This window comes from Malania oleifera, chromosome 3, assembly GCF_029873635.1.
Source record: "Malania oleifera isolate guangnan ecotype guangnan chromosome 3, ASM2987363v1, whole genome shotgun sequence".
In the NCBI taxonomy this organism is placed as follows: domain Eukaryota; kingdom Viridiplantae; phylum Streptophyta; class Magnoliopsida; order Santalales; family Ximeniaceae; genus Malania; species Malania oleifera.
Window position 1 is genome coordinate 124,307,353 of NC_080419.1, and position 14,215 is coordinate 124,321,567.

Consider the following 14,215-nt stretch of genomic DNA (forward strand, 5'->3'; position numbering starts at 1 on the left):
GATACAGTATGTTATGCTGATTTACGATTTATTCATATTTATATAGAAAAGTTTTACTTGACTTGTCAAATGCAGTTAAATTATGTACAAATTTTCCTTACTTATCAGATACAGTTTATCACGAACAATATATGTTTATAACACAATAATACTCATGTTGCCACACACTGATATTAGTCTCTCCCTTACTAAGAGATGTCTCACCCCAAAAATACAAATATTACAGGAAACCCAGATAGACAAGTGGACTGAGCTCCGAAATAGAGGATGTTGATAGTGCTACCCTGACTGAAGGGTAAGTAGTTGGATTGAAATCAGGAAGAATTTTTAGGGGTATGACCCTAGGGTATTTATGGTCCTTTTTGGGATGTATATGTGTATTTTGGTTATAATAAAACTTTGGTATTGTATATAAGATTAAGTACATCATGGTTTCCACTGCATAGTTGGTATGTATGTATAGATAGGTTTATCCCCGGTACCCCTTTGGGTCCGAGTTGACTTTGATTATGTTTTATGGCATCAGAGTAGAATTATTATTATTATTATAATATATATATATATATATATATATATATATATATATATATAGTAGGATTTTCGGAGCGTTATAAACACCCTTCAATGGACCATTCTCCAGACCTTTGAAAATCATTTGTGAAAGAGCTTCCTTGACGACCACAAAAAGAAAAGGAGATAATGGATTGCCTTGTCTCAAACCCTTTGTGTTCTTCCCCTATCTTTTGTTAACCATTAGCAACTTCATATTATGTGAGTGTTTCATTAAAATATGTTTACGCTACGATTGGGATGATAGATTTCAAGATTTGAATTTGAATATATTTGAACAAAATTTAGTACAATTTTCTATTACATTTTATTCAAATATACACAAATCCCAATTCAAGATCTCTCCCAAACACAGATCTTATGTTTGGAGAGGTATTAGATTTGGATTTGGATAACATGTAATATAAAATTGTATTAAAATTTATCAAACTCTAAGATTCAAAACCCATACGTCCAAATACAGCAAAAGTTATTTTTAAGATGATTTGTACGAGTGTCCTTTAATGGGCTTTAAGTTTAATTTCATGCTTAACAAAAACATCCTTATTTTCTTAAATTTATTTATAATAAAATATTCTTCCATAACTACTTCTAAGTATAGTATTGTACTTAATTGATTAAAGTATCCTTTAATTTTATTTCACTAACTGGATTAAATTATTACATGGTTTTGTTAATGAGTATATATTTTCTCTCCAGCAATGACCTTTTCTCCATCTCATCTTCTTCATTTGACATATATTATTGGTTTGGTGCATACATGCGTGCATGCAAGTTGTAGTTATCTAAATGACATTTTCATTGGCGTATGATTGACCTTTTAATTAATTATATTATATATATGTAGTGACATATATAGCCTGTCTGTCCAAGGAAAAGATGCAATTTTTAATATGATAACTTGGAATTAATGTGTATTACAACATGATTGCATGATTGCATTAAAGTCTTTTTAGAATCTAATTGCCAAGCATGCTTGCATGAGAAGACTATAAATATAAATATATATATATATATATATATATATACATATATATATATAGAGAGAGAGAGAGAGAGAGAGAGAAGTTTAAACGATTGATATTTATGTTTTTTTTTTTATTTTGTCCACATGGAGGCTCATACTGGACTTGAACTACAGCGAGAAGTATCATTCTCCTAATTAAAATTTAAACCTATAATCTATAATATGGAAGTCTCGAATTTTAACCAGCAGACTATCTCTTAGGAGACATATTTAGATATGCTCGAACTGAAATTCGAATAAGAGATCTCCAACATAGAAGTCTCAAGTTTTAACCATTTGAATGTCTCTTAAGAGATATTTGTGTCTATTGGAACATTATTATAATATTCCAATTGCACTATATTTGTTATAAAGATGCAACACTTGGGTTCAACTGACATTTACCCAAATACTCACCTAAGCTATTTAGGTACATTGTCCCCAAACTGAAGATATGGTCCATCCAAGCTTTCTCAACTTGTAAAAAGTATAGTAGCTCTGGAATCATGGTTTTTCTGGTATTTGATCTAACTAATTAACTTTGTCAGCCTTCTGAATAGGTCGGCATAGTTGACCTTAGCCCTTACAAATGAGTAATCCATAGAGTCGATGATAGATGGAATATTAACAATGTTAGATAAAGATCATCACAACTATAAACGATGGAATATTTTTTTTCCACAAGTTTAAGACTTTCATTCCTAATACATACATACATACATACATACATACATACATACATACATACATACATACATACATGCATGCATACATGCAAACATATTCATTACTAATACATACATACATACATCCAAATATATATATACACATTTTATCGAGTTGATCATGTTGAATTAATTCATGATGTGAACACGCTTCTTATAATTGGGAAGAAAAAGCTAGAAATACCCATAGGAAAAGTTAAAGGAGTAGAGTTCCAAGAGAAAGTGCACAAAATAAATTTGACATAAAGGAGGGAGTAATGGGGCCATATATGCATGGATGCATGCTTGCTATAGAAAGAAGTTTTAGTGGCGAGCAGAAGCACACCGACTTGATATCTCATATGTTTGCCTTTTTGTGCAGTGATATGAACAGCATATATATGTTTGCCTCGCATTACCAAGCTACCTACAAGAGCTTAATTGATAGTATACGCATACAGCTGCAGTGGCTGCGGCCGGGCGTGTACTGGGCGTGGGCAACATATCACATATGTATAATTCATGGAAAACTACTTGCATGGATTTATGATGACTTAGATAGGACTGGACTTAGTTAATGTGTTGCAAGTCAAGTCATTGTTACCTACTTCTCCATCCTATATTGTCTTTGAAAGGTGATGGTGCTTGATCTAGCTAGGCTAGCTGCCTAGCTTCATCCTTTGTGTATGTACATATATGGCTGCTGGTAGCTAAGAATAGCTAGGAATTGGCAACTTCATTATATTCCTTGCACATACCCATATGATTTTTGGACATTCTCTCTCTCTCTCTCTCTCTCTCTCTCTCTCCTCTCTCTCCTCTCTCTCTCTCTCTCTCTCTCTCTCTCTCTCTCTCTCTCTCAAGATATACACATCACATAATAAAACTAAACAACTTTTTTAGATTTAGATAAGACTGATAATGTAAGTCATGTCACTATTAACCTAGCTTCTTTATGCTAGCTATATATCTTTCACGGTGGCATCTCTCTCTCTCTCTTTGACACAGACATGCACACATATACATGTACACATTATTATATGATTGGTAAATTATCATTGCTTTTTATATTGCGTGAAACCCAAACACAAATAGATCTCTCAAAAATAATTTTTTTATTGACGTAACTTCTATTAGTTAAACATTTTGCTCTCTCTAAGTGCCCAAGCAATTTTTTTTTTAATGTATTTGATACTCTTGAGTTATTACTCATAGAGTGGTTACCGCTTTAAGTTTGTTATGAGTAGGAGGTTTTGCATAAAGGGTGAGAAATATTTGTGTCAGGGCATATTGTAATTGTATTATTAAACGAGAATATTGGGAGTTTTCATATGGGGCTATGCATACATATTGTAATTGAGGGTTGAAGTTTTAAGGTAATTTTTTTTTTATGATACAGTGAAAATTGCGCAAGGACTCCGTGAACATAGGCACATTGTCAAACCATATAAATTTATTATTCTTTTTTATTTTATTTTATTTTATTGTTTGTATTTATTGTATGTGTGTGCATAATCTTAGGGCATGATTTCACAATTGGTATCAAGAAAAGGATATTTTTTTTCTACATTAAATTCTATTAAAACTGAAAGTATTGTTTTATATGATTAAAAATTAAGAAAATATTAATGATGTATAAAATTAAAATTTTTCTCATGAATTTAGTATATTTTCATTTTCATTCTTATTTTTCTCAATAACGCAAACATGAAAATATGGATTCCTTGATATTTTTATTTCCTTTTCCTAATATTTTATAAATTCCAAACAGAATGTTAGAGTACTAAAAATTATGACAAAATAAAAGAAAGAAAAATATATAATTATATGATCGCACTATGTGAATTAATGTGGTTGTTCACTATTTGAACTAATGTTTGTGATCTTTTGCTATGTAAATTCACATACGAAGTCTTACCTATAGTAATTTATATATATATATAATTAATCTTTAATTTTTTTTAAGGCTAGGAACTTGAGGTGGCCAGAGGTCTTTGGACTCTTACCTCCTGACTAAATTCATAATGAACTAACTACGGCTAACATAGTTAGCACCGAGTACTTCAAAAATGACTCAGTAGAAAATCGAATTCAGAATCTCTTTCAATCTCTTGTACGCCTCTTCTCACTAAATTACATCCGAGAGGACAAAAAATTAAAATTTTAATTATATATGTATATAAATTAAAACCACAGATCTAAAATCATCAAATAAGGATATATATACACACCAATATATTGCTTTTACACATATAAATTTGAAATGAGTTAATTACATCTAACATAGTACTTGAGAAATGACGGAGTATAAAATCGAGCTCAAAACCTCTTTTAATCTCTTATACACCTTTATCATTGAATTACACCCGAACGGATAAAAATTTAAGTTTTTAATTATGTATTGGTATGAATTAAGGCCAAATACCTAAAAGCATCAAATAAGGATATATATATATATATATATATCGTGGAGGTGTAACATTTTTTGAAAGCTATTTGTAGAAAAGGAAAGTCTCAATTATTGCTTGTGCACCAAATATACAGATGGGAGGGCTTGTAAGCCTTTTGTAAGCCTTACGTAGGAGAGGAGCACAAAGCAAGAGCTAATTTGTTAAAACAAAAAAACAATGATGTGATTTATATCACTATAAATTCTCCATTTGATAGTTACTTAGTCTCATTTTCCAATTTCTTAAAGTACTCTTGTCCCGTCCTCTTCACTAAGTAAACACAAATAATACTAAAAATAACTATACATATAGTTATATTTTCAAATTATAAAACTAGAAAATTTATGATTCGTGAAGCGTGCATATATTGCATGTCTATAACTAATAATAATAATAATAATAATAATAATAATAACAAAATGATATTCAAAAGACACATTCATACATTACTCCATTTCATATTCATGTATGTTAAAGTTTGATATACATTGTTAATCCACAATATAATAGCTTAAACTTTTAGGTAAAGTGGTAATCTCATTGTTAGAGATGGAGCCAAGAGACAGTTAGAGACGACGCGTTGCTGAGTCAGAAAATGCGGTGGAATTATCTCTCAATTAAACTCTCCATTATAAACTTCCAATTGTGATTAATTTGATTGTTTTGTATTTAATCATGATGTAAATTTCAAGCCTATATAAAGAGGGCCGTGGAAAGTGAAATATACAATAGCACATAACAGTGCAGAGAGAGAGCACAGAGAAGCTCAGGAGAGCTGAGAGGAAGAAGAGAGGAAGAGAGAGAGAGAGAGAGAGAGAGAGAGAGAGAGAGAGAGAAAGAGAGAGAGAGAATTGTAATATTTTCCAGCGAGTTAGTGAATTTTGGTGTGTGCTCAATGGACGTAGGTTGTTCTTGACCGAACCACATAAAAATCTTGGTGTCACTTTGATCTGGATGCTCACAGGGTCCTGACAAGGGGTATCAGAGCTCGGTTGGAGCAGAAAATCCAGATTGGAAGTAATCCCGAAATTCAGAGCTCTGTCTAGTAGATCAAAACTGTGTTTTGAGGCCACCATCGCATTCGGCTTGCCGAGACGAAGAGAAGAGTGCAATCCGGAGCTCAAACGGAGTTCAGACAAGCCTTCACGTGCCGTCACGCGCCTTGATGGAGCAAGACACCATTCCACACTCCAGCCACGCGCCAGACACGCCGCACGCGTCTTCCTAGCCCAAACCGCCTCAACCCGACCCGATTCGCTACCCAGCCCGACCTGAAAATTCTCAAATCCGGGTCAACCCGAGCGTCGATCCACGAATTGGATCCAACCCACCGCTCCGCCCACGTCAGTTGACACGCCAACAGGACACGTTAGCCGGAGGGACACGTCATCGACCACGTCATCAGTGGGCCCACCTTGCCACATCATTGGTAGGTCCCACCTCTGCCACGTCAGCAGAGGTGCCACGTCAGCAAGCTTGACTAAGTTTGATCAGGTTTGACCAAACTTTGACTTAGCTTTTTGGAGTCGTTTTGGGTCCGTTTTTCGAGCGACTCGAACCATTTCCAGGGTTTTCGATCGTTCCGGATCCAACCATGCTATCCTTTGAGCTAATTCCATCTCTAGATTAGAAAATCGAGATATCGAATGAAAAGAGCTCAAAAATCGAAATGTTCAACGGGAACAATTTCGATTTCTGGAAGATGCAGATAGAAGACTATTTGTTTAGGAAGGAATTGCACTTACCATTGAAGGAAGCCAACATCCATGAACGAGGACGAGTGGGAGTTGCTTGATCGAAAAGCCCTCAGAGCCATCAGAATGACGTTGTCGAAATCTGTGGCGTTCAATATCAAGCATATAACATCCACCAAGTCTCTAATGGATGCGCTCTCTAATATGTACGAGCAGCCTTCAACCGCAAATAAGGTACATCTCATGAAAAGACTATCTACGATGAACATGTCTGCATGTGAGAGTTTCAACAGACATCTGAATAACTTCAATGAGTTGTCTGATCAACTCACCTCAGTTGGGATAATGTTTGATAATAAGATTCGAGCTCTGCTGATTCTAAGTCAATTGCCTGAAAATTGAAATGGTGTCATCACTGCCATCAGTAGCTCTGCAGGAAAATGGAAGCTTGTATACGATGAGGTTGTCAACATGATTTTGACGAAGGAAATAAGAATGCAGCCGAACCATGGCTCCAATTCGAGTTCAGCCTTAAACATGGAGAGTCGAGACAGAGGAAACAAGCATGGACGATCAAACAACCGTAGCAGATCTAGGCCCAGGTGGTCTCAATCCGGAAATCCCAGAGGTACTCAGAACACAAGTTCCCAAAGCACAAAAGTTATTGAGTGTTGGAACTGTGGAAAGACTGGTCATTACAGGAACCAGTGCAGGAGTCGGAAGAAAGAATTCGAGACGAAAGCAAAGACAGAAGCAAATATTGCTTCCGAGAATGATGAGATGTTGATATGCTCTTTGGAGAGCAAGCAGGAGTCTTAAGTCTTAGACTCTATAACCTCATTTCATGCCACATGCTGCAGAGATTGCCTAGAGGAGTACACACCAGGTAATTTTGGTAAGGTGTACTTTGGCAACGATCAACCTTGCGACGTAACCGGTAAAGAAGTTGTGAAGATTAATATAAACTGGTTAGTATGGAAGCTGAAGGATGTCAGGTATATTCCAAACCTGAGAAAGAATTTGATCTCAGTGGGTCAGCTGGCAGATGAGGGATACACGATGAAATTCATTGGCAATGAATGGAAAGTTTCAAAGGGTGTACTAATGATTGCGCGAGGTAAGAAAAGTGGAACACTTTTTCTAACCTCCAATGCCTCCATCTCTATTTTAGTTGCTGCAAGAAATGGCGACAGCAACATCTGGCACCAACGACTTGGTCACATGAGCGAGAAAGGTTTCAGGGTGATGCACTCAAAAGAAAAATTGAGTGGTCTACAGCCAATGCAGGTTGACATGTGTGAGGATTGTATAGTCAGGAAACATAAAAGGGTTAGTTTCTAGATAAACACCCATGAATGTGTTGGGACACATCAGCAGAATACCGAGAATCCTCAGGTGGAGGAACCAGTGGAGCAGATCAACGCACCAACATCTTCTACTCCATCTCCGGAGCTTAGGAGATCTATTCGATCACATATATCAAACAGAAGGTATATTGATTATTTACTTCTTACAGATGAAGGAGAGCCCGAATGCATTGATAAAGCATGCCAGGTGGCAGATACAAGCAAGTGGGAGTTTGCAATGAAAGATAAGATGAAGTCCCTCACCTCCAACAGAATGTGAAAGTTGCCCAAAGGCCTTCACAACAAGTGGGTGTACAGAATTAAAGAGGAGCATGACGGCTCCAGAAGGTACAAGCCTCGGTTGGCAGTCAAAGACTTCGAGCAAAAGAAAGGGATTGACTAAACTAGCATTTTTACACTAGTTGTGAAGATGACAGCTATCAGATTAGTCCGCAAGAATTGAGCAGACAGGAAGATGGCGACTACAGAGGGGCTGAAGTTGTGTTCAACTTCAGTTGATTTTCATACTTGAAGACACATATTATGAGCACATCATTTATTCATGATACTCTGGTTGAGGAGGTGTCTCTGTCTCCAAGTGGGAGATTGTTAGAGATGGAGCCAAGATACAGCTGGAGACGACGCGTTGCTAAGTCGGAAAATGCGGTAGAATTATCTCTCAATTAAACTCTCCATTATAAGCTTCCAATTGTGATTAATTTGATTGTTTTGTATTTAATCATGATGTAAATTTCAAGCCTATATAAAGAGGGTTGTGGAAAGTGAAATATACAATAGCACAGAACAGTGTAGGGAGAGAGCACAAAGAAGCTCAGGAGAGCTGAGAGGAAGAAGGGAGGAAGAAAGAGAGAGAGAGAGAGAGAGAGAGAGAGAGAGAGAGAGAGAGAGAGAGAGAGAGAATTGTAACATTTTTCGGCGAGTTAGTGAATTTTGGTGTGTGCTCCGTGGACGTAGGTCGTTCTTGACCGAACCATGTAAAAATCTTGGTGTCACTTTGATCTGGATGCTCACAGGGTCCTAACACTCATATGGTATTTCAGTCAGTTTCTAAGAGGTCCTGGATTCTAGTCTTGTTGTTCGTATTTTTTTTTATCGTATGTTTATCTCTCCACGTGCTGTTGGGCTATACATGTGGAGAGTGTTAAAGCTTGTTATACATTGTTCGCTCGCAATCTGTTGACCTTATTGGTCACGCCCGGTTTTGATTATGACAAATACTCATTGTATCTAATGAGTATTTGAGTTTTTATACAGGAACCAAGAATGTTAAAATAAAGATGTGCACAAAGTCAAGTAAAGCCCGAAGACCAAAGTTTTATTCCATATTGTAATATATTTCTTTGGTCTATAATAGTAAGTAGGTACTTGGCTTGTAATAAGCTCACACACATCACATGTATGAGATACTACATAACCTCAAACAAACCATGAATAAGAAAGGACCTTAGAAAGACCTTAGGGTGTACCCTTCGATCGACCGACACCGGACATTTTTGGTATCTCTATTTTGGACCCAAGTGACCCTAAGACACACACATGTACACATATGATTGTTAGGCACTTGAATATGGCTTGTTTGTTTCAAAATGAGACCGAAATGCACACATGATGCACTTTCGGTCGACCAGCCAAGCCAGTACATTTTGGCCTGGTCGACCGAAATCGGTCCGGGTCAACTGTTGACCAAGGCCCTAGTCGACCAAGCCCTTACAGTTCATTTGACCCCGATCGACCGAACCACCTGGGAGTCAACATTTTGACCTCCCGGTCGACCGACCACTTTTGTACTCCAACTACCTGGTCGACCGGAGGGTCCTCGGGAGAATCCCCAGCGGTCTGGTCGACTGAACCAAGTAGTTCAAAATGTCCTGGTTGACCGAACCTCAAAAATTTGGAAAATCATCTTGCCCCAATCGATCAACCACTCAGTTCAAAATACCCCCGGTCGACCGTACCACTTGAGTCCTGGTAGACCGAGACATTTCTGGTCGACCGAACCTCTTGGGTTGCCTTGATTTTTTACCGCAGTTAATATTTTTTAAACATGGTGTAAATGCTTTAAACATTATTAAACTTTCTTAATAATACCCAATAGGTCCCCAACGGTCATATTTTCTCTCATGTCTATATATATGAGTTCATTTGAGAAAATTAACGGTGATTAGCCACTTTGATTAGGGTAGAATTTTCTGAAAAATAAAAACCCTATACTACTCATTTTTTTACTCAAATCACTTATACTTGCCTTCTATCATTGCCTATATCATTTGTAAGTTGATTGAGTGTTTTGCTTAAATAGGTTTGCTCTCCTTGTGCTACATGTTTTGATACAATTTTCTTGAGAGCCAAACTAAGGATTCTTAGGGGGCTTTTTATAATAAGCCTATCCTAAGAAGACCTTGATAGATCTTCCAAACTTGCACCTTCGTTGCAAGATCTTGAGAAGATTGTATTTGTTTTTGGTTGCAAAAACTTTTCAAACACTTCCAAATATCTATTGCGCTTTCATCTTGTGAAATACTTGAAGAGATATTTGTTTGTGTAATAGTGATCTTTTTTGCAATATTCTTTCACTCATATATTATTTGTTGAATACAAAGATTACACATCTTTTGCAAACCAAATATATATATTACTAGAGCATCATATGATTGAGGAAACCTGCTCATTAAAATATACATATTGTCTGGCTAGTATCTTTGTGTGAACTATTATATTGAACATATCTTGTTATACAAAGATTGTTTGTTTGACACTCTCACGTACACATTACACTGATAGAAAATACTTTGAGAGTTGAACCATCTAGACCACATTGAGCTTACATATTGAATCATATTTGTGGTGTATGTTATTGCGCGCATCTGGGTACATATCTGCTTTACACGAAAGTACAATCACTGTACCATTTGATTGCAATACACTTTGGTTGTATTTCCAGGTACGAGCTTGAAGAGGGATACTAGCCCTAGAATAGTCTCGAATTGGTTTTGACGCAGTTAGGAAAGCTAGGTGCGTCGTCCTGGTAAGACGTGTAGGTTGAGGTTAGCCCTGTGTTAATTTGACCTGATTGTAAACGGTGTTGCTCCACCCTTAAGTGAGCTATTAGTGGAATCCTCTGGCTTGCGAGCTAGAGGCGGGGACATAGGCACGGTTGGCCAAACCCCGGTAACATATTGTGCGTGTTCTTTACATTCCTGTAATTTATTTATCGTACGTGTATGTTATGATGTGAATGATGTGCATGATTTAAATTTCTGCATCATATATTATCTGCACATTTGGAATTGTATAAAAAGACCGTAGGCTACAAATATACTGTTGTTTGATTAGCAAAACCTAGGAGAAAAGTTTAAAATTCCAATTCACCCCCCCCCCCCCTCTCTTGGGAATACACCAATTCAAACACAATCTAATAGTTTAAAATTTTAGGTAAAGTAGTAATCTAACAATATGTTATAACATTCAATTTTTCTTTCAATAAATATCATGAAATGTTCATTCTATTAGGGGTGTTCACGGGTCGAGTTGGATCTGAAATTCTAGCTGACTCAGTTTCATTGATTTTATGAAAATTTAATTTTAAGTCAAACCGTTAATTGTATGATTTGGGTGTTGACTGGATTGGGTGATGCGAACCTCAATCGACACGCATTGAGACCCAACAACCAATATTGGAATGCTTGCCCAAGAAAGTTAAAATTCAGATTTTTGGATAAATATGAATGGTAGACCTCGACCCGTTGTTTACGACAAACAAGAACTTTGGTATATACGACCTCAACCCGTTGTTTGGTGCAAAACACGAACCTTGGTATAAGGAAGACGCCACAAACGGTGGTGGAAAGCCGTTTGATAAGTCATTGGTGAACGCCACGGGAAATCCCGATAAGTTCGAAAAGTTCTTCAAAAGAACCAAGAAGAAACAAAGCCTCAAAGCCTCACATTTTTATTTCCATCTTTCCTTCTTACAATGGTGAGATATATATAGCTAGTAAGGGAGACAAGGACATTAAACACTTAGCAGTACCCACACAAGCATGGAAGACAAGGACATTAAACACTTAGTGATTCCCACACAAGCATTGGAGACACACATAATAAATACATCAACTTACTAGACACATGAATGACTCTCACAACTTACTAAAAACCTATGCAAGCTAAGTTGCCTTGCAATACACCATTAAGTCAAATCCCATATTTGAATTAGTACACAATTATTAATAAGGACATTAAAGCCATTAAACAGGATTAGCTCCATCACAAACTTGAATTAAGTTTAGTAAGTCTTCATCTTTCTTTGGGCCATGCTTGGAGTGCCCCATTTTTGAATAAGCCCAAATATATTGAATCAGCCTGTGAAGTATTTCTTTGATTTTCTTGGATCTCGCTCTGATGATAGGCCCAACTGAAACATATAATGGATCCTTCCATGGTGCTTATTGACTCTCATCATTCCCCCACTCTTCAAAAGGATTCGACCTTGAATCCATTCCATGTAATATTAAACCAATAAGACAAGAAAATAGTGTAGAAACAACGAATCAAAGGAGTAGGGAAAAAAAAAAATCTGTTTCCTTTCTTTTCTTTTTGATTGTCTCCTTTTTTTTTTCTTTTCTGATGTGTCTTTTTTTTTTTTTTTTCAACTTACTACACGTCACAAAACAAGAACAATAAAACAAAACATAAGATAAAAGATAGTAAACCTGATTTTAGAGCCTAAGCTCTGATACCAAATGATGCGAACCTCAATCGACACGCGTTGAGACCCAACAACCAATATTGGAATGCTTGTCCAAAAAAGTTAAAATTCAGATTTTTGGATAGATATGAATGGTAGACCTCGACCCGTTGTTTACGACAAACAAGAACTTTGGTATATACGACCTCAACCCGTTGTTTGGTGCGAAACACGAACCTTGGTATAAGGAAGACGCCACAAATGGTGGTGGAAAGCCATTTGATAAGTCATTGGTGAACGCCACGGGAAATCCCGATAAGTTCAAAAAGTTCTTCAAAAGAACCAAGAAGAAACAAAGCCTCACATTTTTATTTCCATCTTTCCTTCTTACAATGGTGAGATATATATAGCTAGTAAGGGAGACAAGGACATTAAACACTTAGTAGTACCCACACAAGCATGGAAGACAAGGACATTAAACACTTAGTGATTCCCACACAAGCATTGGAGACACACATAATAAATACATCAACTTACTAGACACATGAATGACTCTCACAACTTACTAAAAACCTATGCAAGCTAAGTTGCCTTGCAATACACTATTAAGTCAAATCCCATATTTAAATTAGTACACAATTATTAATAAGGACATTAAAGCCATTAAGCAGGATTAGCTCCATCACAAACTTGAATTAAGTTTAGTAAGTCTTCATCTTTCTTTGGGCCATGCTTGAAGTGCCCCATTTTTTAATAAGCCCAAATATATTAAATCAGCCTGTGAAGTATTTCTTTGATTTTCTTGGATCTCGCTCTGATGATAGGCCCAACTGAAACATATAATGGATCCTTCCATGGTGCTTATTGACTCTCATCATTCCCCCACTCTTCAAAAGGATTCGACCTTGAATCCATTCCATGTAATATTAAACCAATAAGACAAGAAAATAGTGTAGAAACAACAAATCAAAGGAGTAGGAAAAAAAAAAAAAATCTGTTTCCTTTCTTTTCTTTTTGATTGTCTCCTTTTTTTTTTCCTTTTCTAATGTGTCTTTTTTTTTTTTCCAACTTGCTACACGTCACAAAACAAGAGCAATAAATCAAAACATAAGATAAAAGATAGTAAACCTGATTTTAGAGCCTAAGCTCTGATACCAAATGATGCGAACCTCAATCGACACGCGTTGAGACCCAACAACCAATATTAGAATGCTTGCCCAAGAAAGTTAAAATTCAGATTTTTGGATAGATATGAATGGTAGACCTCGACCCGTTGTTTACGACAAACAAGAACTTTGGTATATACGACCTCAACCCGTTGTTTGGTGCAAAACACGAACCTTGGTATAAGGAAGACGCCACAAACGGTGGTGGAAAGCCGTTTGATAAGTCATTAGTGAACGCCACGGGAAATCCCGATAAGTTCAAAAAGTTCTTCAAAAGAATCAAGAAGAAACAAAGCCTCAAAACCTCACATTTTTATTTCCATCTTTCCTTCTTACAGTGGTGAGATATATATAGCTAGTAAGGGAGACAAGGACATTAAACACTTAGCAGTACCCACACAAGCATGGGAGACAATGACATTAAATACTTAGTGATTCCCACACAAGCATTGAAGACACACATAATAAATACATCAACTTACTAGACACATGAATGACTCTCACAACTTACTAAAAACCTATGCAAGCTAAGTTGCCTTGCAATACACCATTAAGTCAAATCTCATATTTGAAT